Source organism: Cupressus sempervirens, chromosome 8 (assembly GCF_028749045.1).
Source record: "Cupressus sempervirens isolate cs-2001-9-10 chromosome 8, ASM2874904v1, whole genome shotgun sequence".
Taxonomy (NCBI): Eukaryota; Viridiplantae; Streptophyta; class Pinopsida; order Cupressales; family Cupressaceae; genus Cupressus; species Cupressus sempervirens.
In genome coordinates, this window is record NC_143125.1 from 159,234,359 (window position 1) to 159,258,742 (window position 24,384).

The 24,384-nt window shown below is 33.4% G+C and overlaps 1 protein-coding gene and 1 pseudogene across 1 annotated transcript in view; one reads left to right on the forward strand and one right to left on the reverse strand.

Annotated features, from left to right (window-relative positions):
• BAM2 (beta-amylase 2) overlaps window positions 1-24,384 on the forward strand; it is a 178,209-nt gene that overhangs the window by 149,055 nt on the left and 4,770 nt on the right. The gene's annotated exons all lie outside the window — the stretch shown is intronic.
• Window positions 1,664-11,466, reverse strand: LOC149542047 (uncharacterized; annotated as a pseudogene).

The following is a 24,384-nucleotide window of genomic DNA, read 5'->3' on the forward strand; positions in this document are numbered from 1 at the left end:
TCAATATTCACACCTCCATGTTCCTTCGTTTGGAAATCCACATTCTCCGAATTGTCATGGTCCATAACATGAAATTCAGGGATGTTGACCTATATGAAAATGATGACCTTATATTAATCATGACCATGATGTCATCGTCAAATCATGTCTTATGTAATTTATAAACTATTAAAATACATACCAATGGGCGATACTCGTTTCCCCCTTCAATGTGACCATGTTGCCTACAATGTTGCTCAGCTGTTGTGATTAGATATCTTCGAGTCTTTAAGCCCTTACACATTTTGCAAGGACAATAACATTTTCCATCACCTTTTCTTTTTAAGTTAGACCACAGTCTAGGAATTGTCTCCCTATTTTTTTGTGCGTTAATATCGTCAGACATGGTCTTTTTTGAATGGAATGACTCGTTGGTGGAAGAAGGATGATTTGTTTGCAACCTGCAGATGGAGTAGTAAGAGGAAGACACATATAAAAAGGAGTTAGGTCTCTGAACCAAGTAGGAGTTAGGACATGTTGGAGTGGGGTCAGCCCAAGATATTTTGGAACCTTGAAGAACCTGGTAAAGGGTATCTGGAAAGGTGAAAATAAACAAGTATATTTACAGCTACAAAGGAGGAATCGAGAGCATTATAAATAATGAAGAAGAAACTTAAATCCATACAACTTCACCTCTATTTACAATTTGGCCTTTCTGCAAGTGAAATATGACAATATACAAAATTTCCAATCACATTTTCACTTAAAAAAGAACACCAAATATACCTTTTCTACAATATCTTCTTCAAATTCTTCGCTGTCAGAGTCTTCAGAATTGCAAGCTCCTGTGCAGAAAAAAGATGAGATGTACTAAGTAATTTTTGATGGCCAATATTTAAACAAATCAACTATCAAAAAAACAATTTATGAAATTCAGTTGCTTTATTATGTACTGAAGACTTGGCAAGATGTTCCCAAGTCTATCTATAGAATGCCTATCTGCATGGTTGTTTGCAAATAGTCTAGTATGGTGCCGCTTTTGAACAACAACAAATGTCACTGGGGCTGGTAATTTGGCTCAAGAGATGCACAAGCCTGTTGACACCACAGAACTTTTAGTTCATATAGCATTCAGTTGTCTTCTTTAACAAAATCCAAAGAGAATACAAACAAACTAATGAGCTGTGTCTATCTCAATTGATTAGCAAGTACTATAGTGAGTATTAGGAAACTGACCTTGTGAATAGCATCAAGTTCATAAAGTATTAGGAAAGTGGCCTTGCTGATTAGTTTAACATAGATTGGTGAACAGAAAATTCATAATAAAAATCTGATTTTTTTCCACACTTGTTCAAACCATATAATGAAATGACAAAAAATGAATTGTATACGAGTCAATCCAAATCCTTAGCTTTTAATACGCTTCATAGATGAGATTGCATTATATGTTTTGAACAAGATGTGGAAAAAAAACAAATGACATAGATATAAGCATTCTCACACCATGGGTGAAGCAACAATTGCATAAAGCTTTATTGCAAAAAATTGTCAATATTATTTATATTGTACATACTTGTTTATATAATGCTTCAATTCCTAAACTAAGAAACTATAGCTAGTGTTCTAACCATGCATAAAAATAAAATTACAGTGCAGATGTATGAAATTATATGCATAACTACTCCTATACTAGTTTATAACTACTGTGGAAGCACAACACTACAATCACAATACCAAACCCAACTCCATAACTTAATCCCAATCCCACTGCCCACCATCGACTCTCCATTATATCTTTGCTGCTACCAACTGTAGTCTTATTCCATTCTGCTTGATGCTCTTTGCAACCTGAACCACAACCCAGTGTCGTATTTTCAAGGGGAAACCCATGAATTTGGGGTTTCCTAAAAAGGAGGAAGCCTCAAATGTTGTGAATTGTTTTCCCTGAGGTATTAATCCTGACAACATGTTGTTTGAAAGATTCAATACTTCGAGGAAGGTTAGATTTGAAAATTCGAAAGGAATTTTTCCTGACAACTTGTTTTCTGAAAGATCTAGAGACTCTAAATGAGCCATGTTTGCCAAGGATTCAGGAATTGAACCACATAGCTGATTATTTGAGAAGTTGAGAGAAATTAAACCTTGGAGGACTCCCAATGCTGGAGGAATATTGCCTGAGAGGTTGTTATGTGAGAGATCCATGAACTTGTCTGCATAGATTATCTTCTCGTATGTTTGAACCCTTCCTTTTATCCAAATTGTTACTTCATCCTCGAACTTTGATTCATAAGGAGAGTCCAGATTTAAATCAGTAAAATCAGAGAAGGTAAGTCGTTCATCAATAATTCGAGATTGGTTGACCATAGCATATAGATTACTTAGATCTTGAGGGATATATTCAGATAAACAATTACTCGATAAATCTAGAATTTGGAGATTCTGCAACCTCATAAGTTGGGATGGAATTTTACCTTCGAAATTATTAGAGGTTAAGCTCAAAATTTTCAAATCTTTCAGCTTTTCAATCCAAACAGGAATTTTACCTTCAAATTTATTATTTCCCAAATCAAATATTTTGAGACCTGTGCAATTTGAAAGGGACGGAGGAATATTACCTTGAAACCTATTGCCATTGAGATTTAGTGCATGAAGAGCTGTGAGATTTCCCAACTCCTTTGGAATCTCCCCTTCCAAATCATTGTGAGCCAATTTTAAAACCACTAATTGAGAACACGACCTGATAGTTGCAGGGATCTTGCCTGTCAACTTGTTATTTGACAAGTCCAAAATGCCCACTCTATCTGAATTTGTGCAAGTAGAACTTGGAATTTCTCCGGAGAGGTTATTTCCTGACAATGACAGAAAGATCGATGCCCAAGTATCTAATGGAGGTCTAATGTTTGGAATCGAGCCGTTAAACATATTATCTAACAGATCTAATAGGAATGAAACAAAATCCAGAGTAGGAAGTGTGCCATACAATCTATTCCCTTGCAAATCCACCGCAGAAAACCGATGGGATATCTGCCAGGGTAGAGAACCTTCCAGATTGTTATCTGAAAGAATGAGCATATCAAGATTAGGAAGATCCCACAACCACGAAGGAATATTTCCCACAATGTTGTTACTTGAAAGATCTAGTTCCTTCAATTGATATTGTTGGGACAAAAATGTAGGGAAAGCACCTTCTATATTGCAAGACCTCAATGCCAAGTACTCCAAATGGTCAAACTGTGGAATCCAACTTGCAAATATAGTAATAGATAATTGATTTTCAGAAAGGTCCAATCCTCATAAGCGAGTCAGATTTTCGAGCATCCGAAATGAAATGTTGCCTCTTAATCTGTTGGAAGCAAGCACCAACACTTTTAAACTGGCCATCTTCAAAAGAGAATCTAGAATTGTTCCTGACAGCTGGTTATCGCCCAGATGCAACTCACTTAATGTTGAAAGCTCAAATAGAGAGGGTGGAATCTGGCCAGTCAGATGATTATAGTTGAGTAACAATACTCTTAAACTTGCCAGCTTTGAATTGGAGTATGGGATTCTTCCTGACAGCTGGTTGTTATTGAGGTCCAGATGTGTAAGGGATAAAAGGCTGTCAAAAGAGGACGGCATAGTTCCCTCCAAATTATTATGGGACAGATCCATGGTCTCAAGTTTTGAATAGTTTGCAGCAGAGTGGGGAAACTCTCCACTTAAATTGCAGCCAGAAAGAGATAGAGCAACAAGTGAGTTGGAATGGCCTAAAATGAAAGAAAGGTTGCCTTCAAGTCATTATTACCACTAAGGTCAAGATTTCTCAATTTCGAACGGGGCATGAAATTGGAAGGGATGGAGCCATTTAGATTACTGTAGCTGAGATCAAGTGAAACCAATGAAGATGCATTCTCAATCCAAGAGGGTAGTTCGGACGGGAATGAATTTCATGATAAATGCAGATGGGACAAAGAGGTCAGATTTGATAGATCTGGAATATTACCTGACAGCCCACAACTAGATAGTTGAATCTGGGTGAGATTGTGAAGACTGTTGAGGGCCTCACCCCAGCGCTCCGAGCCCATTGTTAGGTTCACTTCATTCATTCCCAAGAATTCAAGGCTTCTTAGACCTTTGGCCCATACATCAAACTTACCACCCTTAAATTCCCAATTATATGAAAGATCCAAATGTTGCAAGCTTGACATATTTCCCAACACTAGAGGAACCTCACCGCCAAATCCAGCATTTGACAAGCTAAGAAATGAAAGCCTTTGTAGTTTTGAGAACTGTGGAGGAATAGAAATACCTTGAAAGTAATTCCAGCTGAAATCCAAGTGCTGCAGGTGTTGCAAATCAAACAACGATGGATGAATTTCACCACTCAATTGATTGCTTAGATAAAGGGTAATCACATGCGATGTATGATAATCGCAGCCAACGCCCTCCCACTCGCAACAATTCAATCCATGCCAAGAGGATAACTGACCCGAGGAAAGATAAAGGCCACCCTTGAAATCTAACTGAGAACTTCTCTCATCTTCGATACATGCTGTTGAAATTGAAATATTAAGTTATGGAGTTGGATTTGGTATTGTGATTGCAGTGTTGTGCTTCCACATTTCTGAAAATTACAGTGCAGATGTATGAAATTATATACATAACTACTCCTATACTAGTTTATAACTCCTATATTGTGATTGTTTAACTCCATCACCCAAGAGGATGCCAAACAAGATTAAGTTTTACCAGAGATGTCAAAAAATTACATTCAAAAAAATCTAATTTATAGAAATAACTACAGCAGGTAAAGCACATTTGAAAGATAAAAATAGAAAACTTATGTATATAAATCCTAGAATCGTTATGATTCAAAATATTACTTGACTTATAATTAATAATTATGGAAGGTTTTGTTTTCACTGCAGTCAAAATCCGTTAACAGAATGGGTGAAAGTAAGGTAGGGATATACCAAACTCGCACTGTAACGTGGTTCCACATTTATAAGACACAACAAAAATTGGTTCCACATTTATATGACACTTTTGAAATATTAAAAATGTATAAGTAGTTCACCATAGTTTTTAACTCTCAAAATATTAAAGAAATGATATTCTATGATCCCAGTGTTTTTCCTAAATGCTAGACAAACTACATTAGAGATGTATAGTATTTCATATACTACTACTCAAGAGTTCTAATCATTTCAAATTGTAATAGAATAATTACTATATATTAAATGTACATTTATCTCACATGGCCTTTACCTTATTGTTCACTTGTTGTAATGCTTATTAATGGATCATGTACAAATGTGTTATGAGTTTTGGAAGATATTACCTTATCTCATAGACATCCTTGGTATCAAGACTAGCTTAGTTGTATATATGCAAAGCATATTTTCAACATTTCCATTTAAAAGGATACTTCTACATTTTCCATTAGCTCCTCACTAAAACACAAAACAGTAATTCTGAGCCATAAGTTTCCATCAATAAAATACAGATGTATTGATAAGACACAGATCAATGCAAAAGCAAAGAAGAAAAGCTTGGTGAGATAAGGCCACATAATAGAAGGAAAGAAGTATAGGAGAAAATTGTTAAGTAGGCACACTAAATTGCTCATGGAGAACATTAAAATAAAGTCAATGAATTGAACTTCTATGATGACCCCAATCTAGCCGGTCAATGCACCACTACAAGTGATAAACGTGACATTTTTAATTACCCTTACAAATACCCATAACTAGTTGAAAAAGCTAAGATTTGTGCATCTCAAATGCAACTAGAAATTTTTTGCTAACACTATTTTGTAACCCTGCGAATAACATGCAATTAGCGAAAGCACCAAACTTCCATTAAGTTTCAAGAAGATTCCATTTAATGTAGAAGAAAAGAAATCTCAAACCAGTCAGCATATTAGTTTCCTAATTTCCACCAGTTTTGGAGGGCCTATAAGCAAATGAGAGGGAAATTCCCTTAGTGATGTAACATAAACAATTATTGTTCTTAGCTCTCAGTTGAAGAGGTTTCAGTACAAGGCTCGCACTCCCATACCAAGTAACAAAGACGATTGGTGTTCTTCACTACCAATTAAGAATATCCCAATCTAAGGTTTGTGCTCTCATATCAAGTAACAAAAACAATTATGGTTCTTGGTTCTTATCAAAGAGATTTTTCAAGCTAGGTCGCAGGCTTCCATACCAAGTAGCGAAAATAAATATTGTCCTTAGCACTCAACTGAAAAGGTATCAGTGTAAGGCTCTTGCTCCCATACAGACTAGAATAAAAACAATTATTGCTCTTAGCTTACAATTGAAGAAGCTCTAATCTAAGACTCATGCTCTCATATAAAACAATAAAAAATTATTATTATTCTTGATTATTTGTCCAAGAAATATTAATCTAGAACTCATACTCTTATGTCCAATAACAAAAATATATCATTCTCAACTGTCAATCCAAAAAGTTTCACTCTAAGAATTCTACTTCCATATCAAATAACAAATATAATTACTGTGTTGCTCCCAATATAAAAAGTTCCAATCTAAAGCTCATGATCCTATATAAAATATTATTAAACAAGCTAAGATTTCTTCAATCCATAATAACTTCTCCAAATATAGAATATTATTCATCAGTTTTACCAATAACCAAAGTAATTGGTAGACAAAAGGTCATAGGCTGCAGATTCAAACCATTGGAGTGTCTAAAAGAAATTGCATTGTACAGCTGACACAAATTTTATATATTACAACCCTACACAATGCCGTGGTAAAGAAAACCATATAGCACTAAATTCTTACCTGTTACAGTGGTCCCTACACAATGCCGAGTCCTCTCTTCCGGAACCCGCTCTTGAAAATCTATGCCCTCCTACGAGCAAAATGCTGGAAGTGAAGGAGTTGAAGTGGTGGGTCAATGGAGGTCGACCACTAGCACATCAAGAAGCATTCCAGTGATTGCCATACAATTCTATGCGTAAAATTATATGGCAATTGCAAACCATCAAAAGCCCGCCCTTATGTTCTGTTCTCCGGACTTGCAGCAACCCTCGCGCCAAATGAAATGTGTTATATTTTTGCCCCTTTTTTTGTTTTATGCTGCGGTGTGTGTCGCAATTGCGACAAAAATAATTTGTCGCAATTGCAACCAAGACGAGCATGTTATGAAAAAAAAAACAAAAATTTGCTTTATAACTTGACCAACCAACCCATTTAAAATACTTGGTTGCAATTTTTGGTCGCAATTTAGGGTAAAATGCACTAGTGTTTGTAGTATCTGTAATCAGCTTTGAAAACTGATCTAACTTTGTTGTAAAACCCTACAACCTTGACCATTGTGTAGATATTTGACCCAAGAATGTACAAAAAAAATGGCTTTGAAAAATTCATTTCGAGACGTAAAATTTTGACTGTTGGAGTTGGCCACAAGCTGTTTTGGCAAAGCACTGTTTTGAAAACATTTTGAACTATGAAAAATTGAAGCTCTGAAAACATATCTAATGATCTCCAATGGTCACAAAAACTTGTGAGATTGTATATGAAGGCGGCATCTGTATGTTTGGAAAGTGGTTTTGCATGACGATTAACATGTGTCAAGAAATTAATTTCCTAAGATGGCTTTCTGAGATTCACATTTTGCAGAATTGAGAGAATCATTTGCTTGAGTTTTAATAAAAATGTCAAATGGAATGATGGGGCTTTGAAAGCTTGCACAAGGGTTCATTGTGGCATAGGCAACATAATGGATGAGTCAGTTTGATTTAAGAATCATCTGGCTGAGAAATATCAATATCAACAGAGGGCATCTTTAACAAGTTTGATAGCCAACAGTGACAAAACTCCATAATTTTCATTTTCTGGGAATTGAAAAATTATCAAGCAAGGTATTGGTATTCTGAAAATGGGCATAAGAGTTTCATTATCATGTACACAAGAGTGAAGAACAATTGATTTGGTGATATGTTTACTTGTCACTGAGATATCGAGCTTGGAAAATGTTGTACTATAATGATTTTCAATATGCAAACCTGAAATTGGTGCTTCAAAAGCATATTTTTTAATTTGAGATGGAGGTGGGCATATGCTTTTATTTGTAAGAGGTGAACATGATCCCAAAGCAAATTCTCTTGTCAGACTAAGGATTTGTTGGTTCCCAAAACCACAGATTGGAAATCCAAGAGCTTACCAATTCTCCAACAAGACTGTACAATCAGTTCTGGCCAACGAACGAGAATCACCTTGATTCCCCTGCACTTTAGGCTTTGCTACACCTAGGTGGGTAAACCTTCACCTCAAATGCTGACTATTTCGTTCAAGGTTTTTCTATTGCGAATTTAAGCCTTGTGAGTTCTCTGGATGGCAAGGTCCTCAAACTTGATCAATCTGAAATTGAATGCTTGCTTGAAATAATTGAATGTTTTGTATATGGTTCTTAACAATTGGTTTGATGCTTGTAAGAAGGAAGATATAGATTTTATGACTTCAAATATAAACCCAATAATAATACTTCAATGATTTAAAAGACTGGTGCCTTTGCTTATTCCGGCGAGTCAACTACAATGAAGATTTTCATGTACAAGTTATAAAGTTCTATGCATGTATATTGTCAATAATTTAATAATCAAGATGCGACAGATCAAATAAATATGCAATCTTAAATTAGTCCAGATTGAACTTTAACTCCTATGGTAGGGAGACAAACTGGACACAAATACAAAAACAATTCGACATTTCACTATATCTATGATGATCACATTTCACATGTTAAATGACCGTGTCCACTTATCTGACATTTAAATTGTTTACAGAATTTAATGATGATTATAAAGGACAAATCAATTGCAGTTTAAATCTCCATGCCTTTTAAATAATCAAAAAGCAAAAGACATTTATTTTTCATTAAAATATAATAAATAGATTTACATTAAAAATTCATCTTTTCACTCCTTATTCCTCCTTACAAGTAAAAATAAAATATTTCTTCTCCAAATACTTTTTTTTTGTATCTGTCTTGTTTTTTCTTATGTCTACTCAAGATTTCCAACTTTATTTATATATCAACATTTTAAATGAATGTAACTTTTAAATTAAAAAGTTATACTCCCTCAAATATTAATTGCATCTTTTCAAATGAATTGCAATAATAACAGTTATAATCATACCCTTATATTATGGATTGTGATAAGTAATTTTTGAAATACTATATGAATTACTTTAGACTTTAGATGCCATCGTGTAAAATGATTTGGAAGGGATTTGTCCACATCTCCTTCCGAAGATTTATCAAACTACTCCCATTTGTAACATCCGCTTTTCCTTGGGTCTTAACTAACAACTAACCTATCAAAGAAATACAATTATTACTTCATATTCATAGAAAGATAGTTATATCAGTTATGTTCATGTGAATGAGATTAATGGTTACAATTACTTAAAACGAAAATCTCATAACTAACAATTGAAGATACCATTAATGAATTTACCAAAGAATTTAAAATCTACATACCGTAGAATTCAAAACTAAAAACCATCTAGGGATGCTTCTGCAAAAACCCAGGTTAGTCCATAAAATACCTCTTAAGAAACAAATAGCTATACTATTTTATCGTATTGACAATTACCAATATATCATCTAGGGCATCAAATACCACTGTATCAATTAGGGTATCAATTACCATTGGATCATTTAGGGCATCACATACCACTGTATCAATTAGGGCAATAACATTCAGTTAGGAAAATACACTCATATTCATTAATAAATAAATGAAGACAAAGATAACAATCCATCAAATAAACCTATCTCTTGCATATAGATATATTCCATGTCTAGTTGGAAAATCAACCGATCTAACTGGTTGCCAATTATATTGATGATAAGAGTTGCTCTCATTTAAAGAAATAATTGAAACGATTATGTAACTCAATCCATCTTATCTTCTACTTGAATAAACATTATAAAAGTAAAATACTTGTTACCTATAAATGTTTGAATGCTTAACTTATCTTTGTCTGATGCACATTCTGACATTTTGTGAAGAGGGGAAAATTGCGAGAGGCTTAACCTCCCAACCATGGACCTTAAACTTATCCCCACACTTTCTCTAACTAGAAAGGCCCTCCTTACAAGGAAACTCTCCATAGTTAAAACATACTATCATAACAAGTTATTATTCATAAATGATCGTAATGGCTAATCGCCTTTTCAATTCCCATGAATTCATGATAAATAACCAACTATCTGCAATAGCTTTAAAATATTATCATAACAGTTAACTAGCATGTCATCTTCATATGAAATTATAACGATTAACCATCTTACCATTTCACATAATTATAACAAATTTCAATTGTCAATTGACTTCACGTGAAACCTTAATGGCTATATGAACATTTTAGATTGGGTCAAAAATTGGGATGTAACACCGATACCATATATGGAACCTGTGAATTATATAGCCGCCTGTCGCATAAATCTTTATCTTCATCTCATCTATGTATTTTTGTGATTATTGTATGCCTTGTTAGCACACATGCCAAAACTGGTTGAAGTTTTGCGTTAATGAATATAATCATCTACGCTCTGAATATTAAAATCCTTCATTTGTTTCCATTGCTCCACATCACTATTTATCGCTGAGTATTTTCATTTCATGGTTTGTATCTCTGACACGGATGCATCTTATACAAATTGCCATAAGACCTTTGCCATTGTTTCAATTTTTTTTATTTCCAGCCATGTTAAAATCATGTTGGGTACAAATAAAAAGAATTTGTGGACTTAATATTGCTCCTCCTTGTTATGAGGCATACTCCTGTTTCGTCACCATATTTGACGTTCTGTGGAGATTGTGAATAGCATTAGTTTTTCTCATGGTAATAAGAATATCAACAGTACTTGGAGGAATAGAGTGAAACTTCACACTGAGAGGTGGAACATCTTCTCTGTATGCCTCTCCCAAACTGTTCAACACTCCTCTTGATGACTGGACAAAACCATTCAGCATTGATATGTAAAGTCATTTTTGAACTTTGTTCTCTGTAGCATATCCAAGCAACTTCTATGGTAGGTTTATACTCAAGCCTGCATCAACAATATTCCTGTGGCTTCCTTAATTGCTTAGCTGCATATATATTGGCACTGTGGTGGAAATGTTGAAGCTAATCATTACCAGCTGAAGACATCACTAGGCCTGTATTATAGAAAACTGATGCCAAATATTGACGGCATTAACAATGGCTGTATAAATGTATTCACAATAAATATTTCCCAGCAAACCTTATTCAAATATTTGATTATAAAGTTTCATCTCTCAAATCTGCCAGTAGATATGGACCCTATGCACCGTCTGCAAACTATAAGTAAGCAATATACTGAAATTGACTTCATACTTTTGCCTAATGAATCAGATTCACTTCCAGTTTGTTTCCAGATTATGTATAGCAAAGGATCATGCTGAAAGTCTCGATGTCTCCCATTTCTGTCTGTGAGGTAATTCATATTTATAGTATTTGATGGAAAGCATCCTTTTAATCATATTCATAGTATATAATGTCTTTATGGCACTCAGCCAAATAGTTCACGGTGGGATTTCTTTATGTCATTATGTCAAATACTTAGTATGCATCTTCAAATGAATATCTGTTGAGGTCATTTATTTTTAACAATCCATGCAACCTTAGGAGAAAAACAAGATCTGTTGTATCCTACTCCAGCCCCATCTTGCATTTTATTTTCAGTGGTACGATATTGCTGCTATATTTTGCATGTTGACATTAACTCTCCACCTTTGCTTACGCTTCATAATAAAAATTGGAGACTAAAATTTGGGCTCCATCAGGATTCACAAAGGTAATTTTTAGGGTTTTGACTGATTTTTTCTCATTAGGAAAAACTAAATTTTGCAAAAAATTAGGGCTTTAGTGTAGGGGAAGCATAGTAGCAAAAACATATCCTGGGAATAACCTGGCAAATCAAAAGATAAGGAACTTCTCTACTAGAATTTAATTAGGCAAATGTCAAAAATTAGAAAAAGAAAAAAATTAAAAAAATAGAGCAAAAAAACCGTTAGTTTTTAATTTCCTTCCATATGAACTGCAAGGAGACAAAAACTGAAACAAAATAAGAGTTTGCACCATGAATTATGGACTTTCTTCAAAATTTGTTGATTACATGAGTAGTATATTGTTGCTTGGATTTCCTTCAAGGTTTGAACTGAGAAATCAATTATAAACTACAAAATATAAAGTCAACCTACAAAGGAACAAATTAGGGAGGGAGCCTATGAGACTAGTTGCTATGTTCAACTAGTGAGATATAGATTACAGTGCTAACTCTTTAGGGTCTATGATCCAATATTGGTACGGCCTCATCAACCAAAATTGGCTCATCATTGGTGATCCACTTTGAATTTTTATTGATCTCATTAGGGTTAATCAACTAGTTGTCCTCAATGCTTCTTGATATAATCATATTAAATGCATAAGTTCAGGTGATCCACTTTGAATTTTTATTGATCTCATTAAGGTTAATGAACTAATTGTCCTCAACGCTTCTTGATATAATCATATTAAATGCATAAGTTCATAAGACATACAATAAATATAGAATTGTAAATTAGAAAAATAAGTGGAGTCTAGGAGTGAAATTGCCTTCTAGGACACAAACATTGAATTTTCCTTGTTTATTTATATAAGGGGAGCTTATCATAGCTACTTGCGAATCCTTTAACAAAGGAGATAGCCTCTTGATCCATTGAAGAGCCCTTTTGTCACCTTTGCATCATTATGAAAATAGTTAAGAGGATTTAGGTTCAGGTAGACGTGCAAGTATTTAGGGAGACAAGGTGAACCTATTCCTTGTTTATTAATATAAGGGGAGCTTATCATAGCTACTTGCGAATCCTTTAACAAAGGAGATAGCCTCTTGATCCATTGAAGAGCCCTTTTGTCACCTTTGCATCATTATGAAAATAGTTAAGAGGATTTAGGTTCAGGTAGACGTGCAAGTAGTTAGGGAGACAAGGTGAACCTAGGCTAGAGCCTTAGGACCTAGGTACCCAATGAGTTTGGCAAATGAATAGACTTGCCGAACCTAGGTAGTCTTGCTGTTTGAGCCTTGAAAGTCTAAGTAAGGTGGAAAAAATAGAAGCAAAGAATATTTAAGTTTTTTTTTTCTCAAACATAACACACTAAAATGACTTCTAACACACAAAATACATTCATTTCATTTGCAAGCATAAGGAAGAGAAAATAAGTTTTTTTTTAAACCTCAAATGTAACACTTTAAAATGAACTCTAATGCTCTCAAAATACATTCATTTATTTGCAAGCATAGGGCAGACAAAATATCATGCCCTTGAAACAAAAATCAACACACAATATGAGCAACAATGGTTGATTGAATAAAATTTGGGTAGGTTTTTTGTAGTCTTTGGTGCATCTAAAGGAGTCTTTGGATTGTTCGTTGATTTGGAGCAGCTCACCATCAAGTTGATGTATGTTTTATTAGATTCCTTTCCTTTGATGTTTTTTCCTTTAATCATTTTTATGAACAAATTGTTAGAGCAGTCTAGTACTCTAGTGCTTAAGCTTAGGTTATGTGTCATGATCAAGTTCTATCCTCAACTAGGGTTTTCTTAGGGTTTCTTTTTGGTTTTTCTTTATAAGGATTAATTGGATTATTATTCCTCAATTCAAGGTGCTCGTATTGTTAAGAATATTAGCTTCATGGAAATTGAAGCAAATTATGTATATGTGGTATTATATATCTAATCAGTATATTAAACCTGATTACACACACACACACACACACACACACACACACTCCTTATCCTTCTAAATGCCGATCAAATACATTACATTCAGTATGCCGATCATGTTCTGAATATTGCTCAAGTAATAAAGTTTGTTATGTGCTCATTACTTATCATTAAACATGAACCAATACATTATTGGGTGCAAGACTTAGTCAAGACTATTGCATTAGATATGAATCGATATGCATCTGTTTGGTAATATTAAGGAAGTAATAATATTATTATTATGTATTGAGGTATGGTTACGTAGGGTCACAACCCTACGTAAACATATCTCAATGCATATATATATTGTATGCATTTGTGAATACTGAAAATATATCAATAACAAGGCAATACCTTCTCAGGCATATTCAGATCTGCATATATATATATATATATATATATATACACTTGAATAAATCTGAACATAGTTATTTAAGAAGAACTGAAATCTTAACATAGTCACAACCCTACGTAAACATATCTCAATGCATATATATATTGTATGCATTTGTGAATACTGAAAATATATTAATAACAAGGCAATACCTTCTCAGGCATATTCAGATATGCACATATATATATATATATATATATATATATATATATATATATATATATATATATATATATATATTTACTTGAATAAATCTGAACATAGTTATTAAAGAAGAACTGAAATCTTAACATAACCTTCATTGTTTTTCAGTTCAAGTCTCCGCCAATAAACGATCATAATACTTTACATGGTATTAGAGCCAAATTGGTAGAGAGAATTTCAAATTCAAAATCTTGAAACAAAAGTAACAATATGTCAAACAATGTGAGAGTAGAGGATAGGCTTGAAGGAGCAGCAAATTTCTTCTCATGAAAAACACAAATTATTACAATTCTCGAAGAATTAGAACTAGAATCCTTCATTGAATCAGATATATCTATGCTTGAAGATGAGGCAAAAAAGTCACTTGGAAAAGGCAAAATAATAAAGCTAGGAAAATCATTGTTGATTCAGTTTAAGATCATATTCTTCCATCCATTTTAAATCTCAAAAAGGCATTCAAACTATTCAAAACAATTAAGGATACATTTGAAATCAACAACTCAAGTAGATTGATTATATTAAAAAATCAACTGATGAATACAAAAATGAATAAAGGAGAATCAATTTCATCCTACTTTGGAAAAGTTTCTGAAATAAAAAATCATCTATCTTCTATTGGAAGCAAAGTAGAAGATCAAGAACTATCCATAATAACACTTAGAGGATTACCTATCTCTTGGGAAGCATTCATCCAAGTTGTAAGCAAACCTTCAATACCAACTTTTGACCAACTAAAAAATGATTGCACATAAGAAGAATCAAGACTAATTTCTAGAGGGATCATTTCAAATCAAGAGGGAGAAAATCAAGCTCTTTTCTCAGTCTCTAACAATAGGGGGAAAAAGAGGAAATTCAAAGGAAAGAAATATGACAAAAGAGAAGGGAATAATAATTTTAAAAGAAATGATTTCTCCAAAGTTCAATGTTATAAGTGTGAGAAATTTGGACATACTTTTAGAAATTTTCCAGAAAGGGAAGAAATCCTAGCTTCCTTAGCTGAAACAAAAAAGGATGAAAATTTGTTATTTTATATAGCTCTATCAAGTGAGATGAATTTCAATGAAAATGTGTAGATAATAGATAACGGTGCTTCCCAACACAATAGGATTCAGAGATAAGTTTGAAACTTTTGGAAATTATATCATTGAAGGAGTCACCATTGGAGACAATTCCACATGTCTAGTAAAAGGAATTGGGACCCAATACAACTAAGAACTGGGATTACACTAAAACTGAAAAATGTTCTTTTTGTACCAGGCATAAAAAATAAATCTAGTATTGATCTCTGGACTTGCTGATGAAGGTTTCCAAGTCATCTTCAATGAAGACTAAGTATTGTACTGCCCTAAAAACACTAATCTCAAGAATGCTATCACCATAGGGACTAGAGACGGGACTCTATATAAACCATGGAACATCCAAAAGCAAGCTCTAAGCCATGAAGTGACAAATTCTAATGAAATATGGCATAGAAGACTCAGACATATCGGATTTAGTTCACTTCTAAATATAGAAAAAATCACAACTGGAACCCCTTGCCTAAATTCAAATCATATAGGCACGTGTAAAGGATGTGCCCTACGAAAGAATATAAAAAAACCTTTTCCTCCTAGTGAACACAAGTCAAAATCAGTTCTGGAATTAGTTCAATCTGATTTATGTGGACCTATGCCAACTCTTTCTCTAGGAGGATTATCTTATTACATAATATTCATTGATGACTTCTCCAGGAAAACCTGGATTTATTTCTTAAAGGTCAAAGAATCATATGAGGTCTTGTCAAAATTTAAAGAGTTCAAAGAAATAGTGGAAAATCAAATGTCAAAAAGAATTATAACATAAGGATCAGACAATGGAGGATAATATACCTCTGAAAAATTCAAAGCTTTTTGTACCTCTGTTGGGATTAAGAGGGAGTATACACTACCTTATAATCCTCAACAAAATGGGGTAGTAGAGAGAAAAAAATAGAACCATTATTGAAGCAGAAAAAGCTATGCCTCATGATCAAAATTTACATTTCTCATTTTGGGTAGAGGCCACCAATACAACTGTATACATTCAAAACAGATGTCTACACTATATACTAGAAAAAAAACTACTGAAGAAGTTTTTATAGGATCTAAACCTAACTTAAGTCATCTTAGAATATTTGGTTGTCCTGTTTACATTCACATACCTAAAGAAAAAAGAACCAAGTTAGAACCATCCGGGAAGAAAGGAGTATTTGTTGGGTACAATGAAAACTCCAAAGGGTATAGAGTTAATGTACTTGGACAAAGATCAGTTGAAGTAAGTAGAGATGTCATATTTGAAGAAAATATTGCTTTAAAACTGTCTACAAGTACAAAAGATGAGCCCATCACAGACTTAGATGAAAATCTACAAACTAAAATTCAGAGGGAGAACATATTAGAAGAGAATGAATCATTATCAAATACAGAGAATAGAGACACCACTAATATCAAGAAAAGGCCATTATGGGCAAGGAAAATGATTGAAGAAAGTAATGTTGAGCCAGATGAAATTTCCAGGGAAAGCAAGAAAACCAGAAACAAATCTTGCTACACTGTGTTAGTAACTGGGCTTACTAAATCTGAAACATCAACTGTTAAAGAAGCCCTAACTTGTCAAGCTTGGAAAGATGCTATGGTTGAGGAGTATCAATCCATATTACAAAATGATGTTTGAGATATTGTATCTAGACCAAAAGACAAATCAATTGTTTCATCAAAATGGTTATACAAAATCAAATATGCTTCTGACAACAGTATTGAAAAGTATAAAGCAAGGTTTGTTGCTCGAGATTTTTCTCAGAAGGCAAGTATTGACTATGAGGAAACTTTTGCTCCAGTTACTCGCTATACTTCCGTAAGAACAGTTATTGCAATTACAGCATCCAAAGGATGAAAGATACGTTAAATGGATGTCAAGACCGCATTCCTAAATGGTGTCATAAATGAAGAAGTATATATTGAACAACCTAAAGGTTTTGCTAGAAAAGATAAGGATAAATATGTATGTAAACTCAAGAAAGTTCTCTATGGCCTCAACTAAGCACCCCGAGCTTGGTATGAAAGGATAGATAGCTATCTCACCAAACTAGGATACTTAAAAAATGAAGCTGATCCAAACATATACTTCAAAATTTCTAATAATGACATGTTAATACTTGTTTTATATGTCGATGATCTATTGATAACAGGTAATGATCACTTGATTGAAAAATGCAAACAAGATCTTATAGCTGAATTTGAAATGAAGGATCTAGGCCTTCTACACTATTTCTTGGGCCTAGAAGTCTGTCAAAAGAAAGATCATATTTTTCTAAATCAAGGGAAGTACACTCAGGACATCTTGACTAGATTTGGAATGATGGACAAAAAACCTCTAACAATTCCGATGGAAACCAATCTACACAAACTAAAGGAAGAAGCTGTGAATTCAGAATCTATTGATCCCACTCTTTATAGACAGATCATTGGATCACTTATGTATCTTGTAAATACTAGGCCTGATATAAGCTATGCTACAAATGTTTTAAATCATTTTCTGTGAACCAAAGAAGATTCATTTGATGATTGCTAAACATATCTTGAGATATCTACGTGTCACTATTGATCTTGGTTTGAAGTACAACAATGTAGATATCAAACTTGAAGGATATGTTGATTCTAATTGGGCTAGTTGTTCCATAAACTGCAAAAGTACTATAGGTTGTTTCAGTCTTAGATCAGCAATGATATCTAGGTGCAGTAGAAAACAACGTACACTCTCCTTGAGTTCCATTGAAGTTGAGTATAGCAGCCTCCATGGGAGGACACAAAGCAGTATGGCTGAGAAAGCTATTATTTGGACTCTTCAGAAAACAACTAAGTCCTACAGTGATTCATTGTGATGACCAGAGTTGCATCGGACTTTTTGCAAATCTTGTTCTCCACAATTGATTGAAGCACATCAAGACTCCTTATCATTACATAAGAGACATGGTTGAAAGAAATGTTATCAAGCTGATTTATATCAGCACAAATGAGCAAAATTCTAATATTTTCACCAAGCCTCTTGCAAAGTTGAAAATAGTGTACTTCAGAGGTAAACTTGGTATGACAAATTTGTAAATGCAATCATAAATTATTATATTCATGAATAAAATTAGATGTTTTCCAACATGTGTTATGAAAGGTGACGACCTTATTTATAGTTGATCTATCTTCTAACACCAGAAGTGTTGAAGTATGCATTATTATTGTTCTTCAAGCCGGAATTTGTTGGACACATTGATGACCATCATGGTTCTTTGGGCCAGATTTTGCTGAACACCATGAAAATATATTGTTATGGTTCTTCGGGTTGGATTTTGTTGGACACCATAATTTGATTAAACCATTTTTTCAAAAAATGGTGCATAATCTTGTATTATATTTCTTTCAATTCCCTCATTGCCAAAGAGGGAGTGTTAAGAAGATTAGCTTCATGGAAATTGAAGCAAATTATGTATATGTGTTGTTATATATCTAATCAGTATATAAAACTTGATTATACACACACACACAAAAAAAAACACACACACATATATGTACAGATTTATATATATATTATTCACTTGTGCTTTCTTACTTAAACTCATTCACACACACACACACACACACACACACACTTTTCTTATCCTTCTAAATGCCGATCAAATACATTACATTCAGTATGCCGATCGTGTTCTGAATATCGCTGAAGTAATAACGTTTGTTATGTGCTCGTTACTTATCATTAAACATGAACCGATACATTATCAGGTGCAAGTCTTAGTCAAGACCATTCCATTAGATATGAATCGATATGCATCTGTTTGGTAATATTAAGGAAGTAATAATATTATTATTATGTATTGAGGTATGGTTACGTAGGGTCACAACCCTACGTAAACATATCTTAATGCATATATATATTGTATGCATTTGTGAATATTGAAAATATATCAATAACAAGGTAATACATTCTCAGGCATATTCAGATCTGCTTACATATATATATTTACTTGAATAAATCTAAACATAATTATTAAATAAGAACTGAAATCTTCACATAAGCTTCATTATTTTTCAGTTCGAGTCTCCACCAATAAACGATCATACAACTTTACATGTATAATCAATATGATTCATCCTTATGGATCAAGGTTTTGGCCTCCATAGTGTAGTTTTCATTGTTTGATGAGCGTTTGATCGTAGGCGAGAGTCAAGAGTTGTGGGGTTTGGGAGATCAACTCCAACATTGTATCAAAGCTCTAGATTGCAATTCTTTGTCCCTTTTTTGATAGATCTAGACTTGGACAAATTTTTAGTGAACCCTAGAGAAAAGTAGACATTAGAACATCCAACAAAAGCAATAGATCATTTATTCAAATGTTGGAATTGGAGCATTTGGAAAATTTTCCAATTTTTTATAGGTTTGCATGCTTTCAAAGATCAACATCCATATGTTGTATGAATTCTATATCCTTTTGTATGCAAGTAGTGTGTCTACAAAATTCGTTAACTTGTTGGTTAGTTTGTTTTAGTTTTTTGTGCAATTTGGATTTCCTAGTGTGATTGTTTGCATTTTTTACTACTGTTTTAGAGTTTTCAATTGATTTATGCATTTGTTAACGAATAATTCTAGGTATCCATAGGGTTTTTGATCTACATTCTCTTTGTTGGTTGTCTTTTTTATGCCTATGAAGTTTTTAATCGGTGAGATTTGATTTGGATCATAATGTTTTCGCCACCATCATCTTGAGTTACCCGAACTCCATCCTGTGGCTGAATTTTTTTTTAGATAATGTGTTTTGGGGATTTTCAGTGACTCTTGAGGTGATGGAGTTGATTGGTTGGCATCGTCTTTTGTGCATGTAGGATTTCACAAGTTTTTTTTGTTGGGCTTTCTTTCCCCATCCATTTGGTTCTTTGTGGTGTTGACTCCATTCAATGTAGAGAAAAATAGTTTACCGATCTCTGTTTGAAAATCTCAATAAGTGCCTTTTGTCCTTTTGTCCCTTGCCATCCATTTGGTACTTATTTGCAAACTCCCTTGGTTTAAATTACAAACCTATTCTTTCAGGTTGCATGTGATGATCATATATTCCCTCATTGGTGGATCATCTAAGGGTTTTAACCAAGTTCAATGATGGCCATTTTTCTATATGTGTCATTTCAAGAATCTTTATACAATGATGTCTTTTTTGTTCACACCTATGGTTCATTCCTAATAGCTCAAATATTTTTAATCATTTTGCCTGTTTGAGATTTTTTTTGTTTGATTGGTTTTAATTGTAGATATCAATCTTTATATTGCACAACTTCTTGCTAGCATTTTCCTTGGTTGGGATGTTGTTGGCCTTGTTTCTTTATAGGGTATTAGGGTTTTGGACTGTTGCTCTCTCATACCTAATGGCAATTTTTTAATTCGTAGTGGGTTTCCACCATTTATGACTAGGTTCGAACATTTTAATATAGCGCAGGTTGGCAACTTTTGTATCTTGTGTACATAGTACACTTTGTTGGCTTACGAACCAACAAATTTTTGCGTCATTCTTTAGTAGAATCTAGGTAGTTTTCTTCCTATAGTGGTGAGTTTTCCAAGGTTTGCTAGTGCTTATTTTGACCAGCTTTTTATGTTTTGACTGACATTTTTCAATTTATGTGGTTGTCTTTCCGCTATACTAAACTCTATATTCAATGATCCTGTGCATGCAACATCATATTGCACATAGAAAAAAATTCAGCGTTCTAAAACAATTGTCACTTTTTTGAGCATTTTTTATGCTTTTAGTTAGCATTGACATTGCAATCACCACCCAATAATATTTCCCTTTTTTTTGGATTATCCTACTTGTTTTTGTTAAGTTTACACTCTCTAGCAATCAAGCATTTTCTCGTCACGTGCAAGAAATATTTCGTTGCAAGCAATATGTTTCTTTTGAAGATGTTAGCATGACATCATGTTGACATCAACAATACAAATGAACACATCACTTGCCTGCCTGGCTCACATTTAGCTTAAAGGGGGCTTTTTAATTCTTACAACATGGATATGTGGTATTGAGAATCAACAAATGAGATATTTTTGGAAAGTTGGTTCTAAGTAGCTTCTAGTGGTGCAAGATTTTCTATCAGTTTTTGTTGTTGGTACATTCTATCACCTATAAAAGTCAAATGTGCTTTTTTAGCCCTCAAACTTGTATATCTATGCCATTCCCTTTGCTTTTCATGAATCTTTTAATGGTCAGAAGGTCTTTTAGAGCTCTTAGCTATCCATGCGCTTTTTTTGGATTTTGTAGCCAATGCATTATTCTTTTAGTGAATTTGCATTTTGATTGATTACTTGGACATTTTTCTACAAGGAAATTTTAAATATTCATATGATAACAGTGATAAGGCATTCAAACATATTGACATATATAATTAAGCCCATAGACTTTTCATTGTGGGCATCACCCACTGACAGAAAATTGTCATGCACCGATAATTTGTCTTATGTCTTATGTTGTTAAAAAATTATATCGTCCAAATCTTCCCTGCCAAAGTTGCTCTCTGGGCACTGCCCAAAATACACTCCAGAGAGTTGGTTATCGGCCCACAAAGCTGTCGGTCGAGTCACAATGAAATACAATGAACTGCCACACATTGCCAACATGCTTGCCAAAGAGCCGCGTGCCAGACTATGTTGGGATGACTACGCAGAGCACAAACTTGTTCTTTGTTGTGAGTACATCGTGTTACAATTTTGTTGGGAGAATTTTGAATCTGAGGAGTTTGGAAGCAAGAGGATGCGATAAATGAAGGAGAAAGCAAGGAGAGAGGAGGATGAGTGGGGAGGTGAAGGGGAGGGAGAAGAGGACGAGAAAGCTTGCAAAGGGCGGATGAGGATGATGATGAAAATGGGTTGTGAGAGCTAGAAATTGGGCAACTGTTGGTGGCTAAGACATGGTTGCACGAGGGGGACGATGAGAGGTAGACGGACAAGTGGGCGACGATGCGCATTTTCTCAAAGGTGTAGCTCAGGCGCCACTGAAGGCTTTTGTGCCGACACAATCGTGATTGAGGCCTGGTCCACGGTCTTCCTATTGTTGTCCAAGCACTTCCACAAAATAGCTTCACTTGATCTGCATGATCGATTTATGGTAACCCTTTTATGATTTTGGAGCATCGTTTGTGCGTAAGACAATGGTGGGAAGGGGGAAGATGAAATGTAAGCAAAAGTTGAAAAAATATATATTTGACTCTCTGTAACACGTATAGTAACACTAAAAATGACAAATGTCTAGGATAGATGCGTCTACTTGCCATTCCCAACAAGATCCCTCAGATATATTTGTGCCAACAATGCCCGGGATATGATTTATGTTTTTTACCAGGGATATGATTTATGGCATTCCATATGGGAAATGAATGTTGCAGCTGAAAGACTTCGTTGCCCAAAAACTATAGATCTTTTGTTGGCATGGTAACTTTGGATTTCTGCCTTTGAATTTGGACAGATAAATTTTATAAATCACAATGTAATAACTGTACGTAGAATCAATATCATTCATTTTATACTTTTCCCACCAGTACTAGGGTCACGAGACAATCAATAGAAGGCTTGTGAGACTATCAACTAATAGGCACTAAAGTTTAAATATTGATTATCACGTCTATCCACGAAATAGGGTATTTTATGCCATTCAAATTTGTATATGGTTTTTCTTTATGTGGGGTTCTTATGGCATTTCTCCTCCATCTTATTTTATTGTGCTTTCTGCAGTATGTCTTCGCCTTTCTACTATTTTTTCTAAACACCTTAGAAAACATGTCTCTTATAACTAAACAACTTCATGTTGACTTTGCTATTGCTCATGGTAATTAAGCTTGTTTGACAGTTCTTTTTGCAAGATTGTCTGGACTGATATAAAACTTATGCTTGCTGATTTGCATGTTGACGTACGAAGCAGATCATTTAACTTACTAATAAAATAAATGATAGATATTAACATTTGGGATAGTAAGATTTTTAACATTTGTAAAGAATTGATAAATTAAACAATGGAATCAATCATGTACAAATGTTAAATATCTTATTATCTCATGACAAATCTGCATATTATTAACCATTTTACATACTTATGAAGCAAATGATTTAACTCATTGATTTTCTAATAACATCTAAGACTATGTCAGTTTTTTTAATTCAATTTATTAACTTAAAAATATCATTAATGTTTGATTATTTAAAATAAATAAAGATTTTAAAACTTAGAATAATCTAATTTTTTTATAAACATCTATTTATATTTATGAATTCATATTTAATATTTTTCTTAATTCTATATATCTAAATAGTCATAAAAAATTATGTCAAATTTTATATATTTTTACTAATCTAAAAATATTATTATTGTTTGATTATTTAAAATAAATAAAGATTTTAATTCCAAGTAATCTAAATTTTTTCAGGAACATATATTAATATTTATGAATTCATATATATAAATTTTCTTAATTCTATAAATCTAAGAAAAGTGTTTATAATTGGAAGTTTTAAATTTTTTTTACAAACATATACACAATATTAATTACTTAAAAATGCATGTTAATGAATTGCACATTTCTTTTCATTTCATTGAAATGGTCCAATTTATTTATGAACAAGTATTTTGCTCCATTATTCTTTTCTCATCTTATACAAGTTTGCAAGTCCATTATTACATTTCTTTATATTTATAAAGAATGGTTAGATTTGGAATTCCTAGTCATTATTTTGATTGACTATATTTTAAATTAATATATTTAATTATGTACAAGATTTCAATTTAAAGCTACCTTGGCACTGGGAGTATCAAAATTCATACGAAAATTAATTTTAACAGAAGAGATGATATTTAGCCATTGGCGTAACCCTTGGACAAACAAGTACTAGTTATAGAATCCTTAGTACACAACATTTGAGTTCACATGACAGTTCAACAAATTAATATTAAAAAATATCAACTTAAAATTTAATTGCT